Genomic DNA, 5,860 nt, shown 5'->3' on the forward strand with positions numbered 1-5,860 from the left:
TCTTCAATTTCTCTTTCAACTTCCTTTTTGCCAGTCTCCTAATTTTTTTAGAAGATTCCACCTTGGAAATCAATTTCCTCATCTGTGCGAGGGTAATTGAAGTCACCCATTACTATAACACTTTCTCCTTTGAATGCCTCCCCGATTTCATCCTGCATCTCAAGATCTCTTGAAGCATTTTTGTTGGGGGCGGGGGCAATGATAGCACACTCACAGTATTAAATTATTTTGGGAAATGGTAGTGCTATTGTCACCCACAGAGAATCTGCAAAGGAGCCTCTTTTGAGATTTCCAGTTTGTTGACTCTCTGTTGGAGGAGAGGACTTTCCTTTGCAGAGGACTCACAATTAACCATCTGCAGAGAAAAAAACAAAGCAGGAAATAATAAAGCGAAATGGAGCTGCCTGATGCGGCAGGGAAGGTATTGCTTGTGTCTTTCAATGCTGAGGCAAGAACAGCCACAGCTCAGTGGCAGAGCATCTGCTTTGCATGCCAAGGTCCCAGGTTCAATCCCCAGCATCTCTATTTAGGGCTGGAGAAGCCCCCTGAGGAGATGCTGCTAGTCAGTGTAGGCAATATTGATCTAGAATAGGCATAGGCAAACTTGCCCCTCCAGATGTTCTGGGACTACAACTCCCATCATCCCTAGCTAACAGGACCAGCGGTCAGGGATGATGGGAGTTGTAGTCCCAAAACATTTGGAGGGCCGAGTTTGCCTATGCCTGATCTAGAAGGACAAAGGGTCTGGTCCCGTATAAGACAGCTTCCTTTTTCCCATAATGCCTTTCTATGAATCCATAGTACAGCCACATATTAAATACTGTATACAGCGGTACCTTGGGTTAAGTACTTAATTCGTTCCAGAGGTCCGTTCCTAACCTGAAACTGTTCTTAACCTGAAGCGCCACTTTAGCTAATGGGGCCTCCCACTGCCGCCACGCCGCCGCTGCACGATTTTTGTTCTCATCCTGAAGCAAAGTTCTTAACCCGAAGTACTATTTCTGGGTTAGTGGAGTCTGTAACCTGAAGCGTCTGTAACCTGAAGTGTCTGTAACCCAAGGTACTACTGTACAGTCCTGATAATCCCTAGCATGGAATTTGTGTGTTTCACAGCTGCCACACTGTGAGCTGATATTTCTACTGAGCTGCCCACTGTGGCTCTGAGCTCTCTTTCCTGGTGAGTCAGCATCAGTACAGACCCCACCCGTGTGTACATGAAATTAGGGTTGTTTGCCCCAAAATCTATCACTTTACACTTTCTTATGTATTGATCAACATTTCCCATTTTCTTGCCTGTTTACCCAGTTTGGAGGAATCAGTTTTCAGAGTTTACCAACATCCCACCCCACTTTTACATAAGTGCCTGTTGATGAAATTTATTAGCAAGAATTGTGTCACAATGTCAGAGGAGGAAGGCTTCCTTTGCAGAAGACTTCCAGTTAATTTTCTGTGGCACAACATCTACTCTTCATGCGGAAGGTCGCAGGTTCAGTTTTCCTTGGCATCTTCAGGTAGGGCCGGGAATATCCAGTGCCTGAAACCCAGAGAAGCGCTGCCATAAAACTGGAAACAGAACATGAAGCAGAGCTGCCTGATGTGGAAGGGAAGGTGTTGTTTGTGTCTTAAAGTGCGGGGGGAGAGAACACACCCACCTCACAAAAGCGTGAGCCCTTGCACACTGTCAGGGTGAACGAGACCTACAGTTCTGTGCTGGGAAAGAGCTTCTCCGGCAATTAAAGGGAAGAACATGAAGTACTTGGAGGTTTGGAAACCAATTTGGTGCTGAAAAGTAGAATTTAAAGCACAGTGATCTGAAATGAGTTGCTTGTGCTACCCCTTGTGTCTTGTCCCTCTTCCTTCTCCTGTGGACTGATTTGAAGCCGAACTACATGATCAGATAAAGCATAGCACACAGCCTTAACTGGACTGGATGTCTCTTAAGACAGATCAATTTTACAACTAAATAACCCCCTCTGTATGTAGAATCACAGAATGGTAGCGTTGGAAAGGGCGCTGAAGATCATCTAATCCAATGCAGGAATATGCTGCTGTCCCATACAGGGACCGAAAATGTGCCCATGGCATTATCAGCCCCATGCTCTAGCCAACTGAGCTGTTCAGAAGACTTGGAGTAAGGCCCATATGCAACATTTCTCTGTGATGTGCTCAATTTCCACATGCAGTGTGTGTGTGTGTGTGTGTGTGTGTGAGAGAGAGAGAGAGAGAGAGAGAGAGAGAGAGAGAGAGAGAGAGAGAGAGAACATTAAAATATGTTATTCTCCCAAAGCATTCTATTTTCTGGCACTGCACTGCTGAACAGCATTGCATTGTGAACAAGCCTGTCCCTTAGTAAAGGGTCTTGTGGCAGCCTGCAGGAGCTTACCTGCATAAGCTACATTTTTGCTGACTTCTGGTTGCAGAACATCGAAGTCAGTTGGTGGTAGCAAAATATGAAAGACCACCATCGACCTAGAATGGTTTTTTAGTTTGCTCATGCTGAACAACCCTTCCCCCTTAACCGCAGTCCTACTTTTGTTCATTCTGAGTAACTTTTGCTTAAATGTGCTTTGCATAATGCAGTTGACTCCACTGTAGTAGTTCAGTCCCCCCCCCTTTCCCCCAGTGTTATATGTCTGCAGAACTTTGGTGGTCTGGACAAGGACTTCATGAAGAGACAAACTTCAAGCAAGAGGAAGTTGCAGGAGGAAACAGAGACCCAATATCTTCATTTTATCTCCCTCAGTTAATTGGCTTACCATCCATCACTCCAGCTAGTGTTGGCCCTGGGGTCAAACCTTCAGCTCACAGGTGCAGCAACTTTAGCTGTAGAATCACATGTTACTTCTACCAAGCCCTTGATTCCTGCATTGCAGGGGGTTGGAGTAGATGACCCTTGGTGTCCCTTCCAACTCTATGATTCCATAATCAGGACTCAGGAGGAAATTGTTTCCCTTATTCAGAGTTTCCAGATCAAACATCTTTTTGAATCTAGAGAAATTTCAGGAAGAATTCTGTTGCATTAAACTTTATTATTTAGCCTTTTTCTTTCTTCTTATGAAATGGGGGTGAGAATTGAGCCTCACATTGTTTCCATAGTCCATGCACTAATTGATTTAGGTCTATGTGATTTAATGGATGTCTAGTGCACCTTTAAGGACATATACCTTCCCAAGAAGCTTTAAATCAGGAACTTGCCATAAAAAAGCCTTGATGAACAAAACTGCTAAGGGACATTAAAAGCTGCCTTATAGTCCATCTAGGTCAGAATCTGAGCTCAACAAATTGCCTCTGTTTATGAGTCTGCTATATGTTGTGTGGTTTTTCTTCTGTTCCCATTTTACTCTATATTGTCTGATTAATAACAATAGCAGCAATAATAATTCATATTAGATATTGTTTCAGCTTATGTTATGAACCTCCTTGAGTGCACTTGGACCAAAAGGAAATATATACACTTTTCCTTGGAGGCGGCCAGCCAGCCAGTACAACTGCAGAAGGGGTGTTAAATTGCTTTCTTTAAAAAGAGAGAGAGAGATTTGAGAGCTCTTGGAACTGTACGTGCAGAAAAGCATATAAGCACAGATAAGTACAAGTTAATAATAAACCTATAGCAGTGCACGGTAATATATTTTACCAGCCCTGTAAAAGATCTCACCTTTCCAACACTGTGCAACTACATGGTTTTATCCACTCAGTAAGCACTATCCCCTTCTCTAGTTCATTTTTCCATATCCCACCAAGAAGAACAACAACCTATTTTGAAATGAAATGTAAAAGCTGCTCAGACAAGATTCCCACCTTCTTCTATGACAAATCATACATTCCGGGGCCAACCCTATCATTACACATGGCAGGAGAGTCTGCTGCAGGCAGCAGATTCTCATTCAGAGTCAATTATTTAGGTCCAACTTCCCCAACTTGGTGCTTTCCAGATACTTTGAACTACAAGTCCAATCAGCCCCAGCTAGCATGGTGATGGGAGTTGTAGTCCGAAAATTGAGGAACAGACATTTTGTTCTGTTTTTCCCATGGGGGTGGGCATCATTTCATCATCATCATCATTATTGCCTCAGGTCCCAAATTCTCCTGAGTTCCCTCTGCTTTATCCTTCTTCAATAATCCACAATAAGCTTTCCAAAAAGAAATCATTTCAAGAGCCAGAAGTATGTCACAGAATGGTCTGCCTCAGGCCAGGGCTGTTGTCAGAGGTTAGCAGTCAAGCACATTATTGCTATTATTATCATTATTAATTGTTTTAGAATCATGGGCAGCCCTTAGAAAGTGCTTGAATGCCACAGCGCTCTCACCACTTCCAATTCTCATCAACTGCTCCACAGAGCCAATGCTGAACCAGGTGGACCTATGGTCTGATTTAGCATAAGGCAATTTGTTGGGTCCCAAATGGCTTTTCACTGTGGAAGGAGCTGTAGTGCATAATAACAGCCTGCTGGATCAGACCTGCGGTCCATTTAGTCCAGCGTCAGAGAAGAGGCATGGAGATGTGATTAGTTGTAACTCTTACTACTATATCTCACCAGAAGCCTACCTAGGCTACCTTTTGCTCTTGCCAAGGAGCTGTATCAGAGCTCTCCTCCCATCCCTTGAACCCTTGGCAAGTAGCTCCGCCAAGGCACCCAGAGGAGCCGGTGCCCAGAGCAGCAGAGAAGCAGCCCAGGGAGTACAGGAGGAGGCGGACCAGGCAAGCTCCTAATCACACCAAACCCAAGTGGAGAGCAGCAGTTTTTGTACCCCCCTGGGCATGGGCATAGCCAGGATTTTTGGGGGGGCAGGTCTTTTGTTAGAGGGGGCAGAACTTCAGTTTGCTATGTATTTGTATTGATTTTTATTTATTGGGGGGCAGCTGCCCCTCCCTGCCCCCCTTGGCTACACCCATGCCCCTGGGCCTGCACCAACCCTTAGTACACCCCTGCGTCTCACTTTAACAGCTAAAGCTGCCTCAGCGTCCTCCCAGCTTCCTCAGCAAGGAAACGTGAGAAAGGGCGCCCCACCATCAGTCAAGTCCAGCAGAGCAATGGCCTCTCCCAGGCCATGGCTTTAAGAGCAGCAGAAGCAGCTGGGATAGGAGGAGTCCACAAGAAATAATAATAATAATAATAAATTTAGAAGTTATGTGACTCTGTTGCTCAACTAAATCTTTTTACTTTTATGTACTGCTGTATTTTGTGTATTGTGACTTGCTGTTATTTTTAATTATTGTAGTCTAGTAATGATTACATTGTAAGCCGTTGAGAATAAATTCCTGTTTCTCGGCTGGTATGTTGAGAGTTTATTTTATTGTGTACTATCATATGCTAATGAATTATTGAACATTATTTGATATAATTTGTTCATTTAAAAGTCTTTGTTGTTGTTATTATGAGTTGTTTTCATTGGATGCGATTGTTAGATGATTGATTTCTGCGGCATATTCCCCTGTTTCTCATGCATGCCAACCCCCTCGCGTACAGCAACGCAGAAAGGCGGTATACAAACTAAAAGTGAAAACGAAATGAAAACCCTGCGCTCCCCGCGGCCACCCAAGTGTTTCTGGGAATCCCGCTGTCTACACCGGAACCCTGAGAGGAAATCCTAGGGAGTTTCCACCAGAGAAAGAACCACGTCACTCTCAGGCCCTTCCCCTTTTCCCTGCCTGCCTGCCTGCCTGTGTTTACCCACGCAGCCCGTGCACATGGCTGCTTCCCTTCTCTGATTGGCCGGGGCTCCCGGGTCTGCCGCGGCGTCTCCAATGGCGGCGCTGTCCACGCGCCGAGGCCCGGCTAGCGGTTGGCCGCGGCGCCCCGATCACGCCGCTTGACGCCAGGGGCTGTCACGGGCGCAGCCAATCAGGCGAGAGGGCCTG

The sequence above is a fragment of the Podarcis melisellensis genome (genome assembly GCF_964234715.1).
Source record: "Podarcis melisellensis genome assembly, chromosome: 14".
NCBI classification, from domain to species: Eukaryota; Metazoa; Chordata; class Lepidosauria; order Squamata; family Lacertidae; genus Podarcis; species Podarcis melisellensis.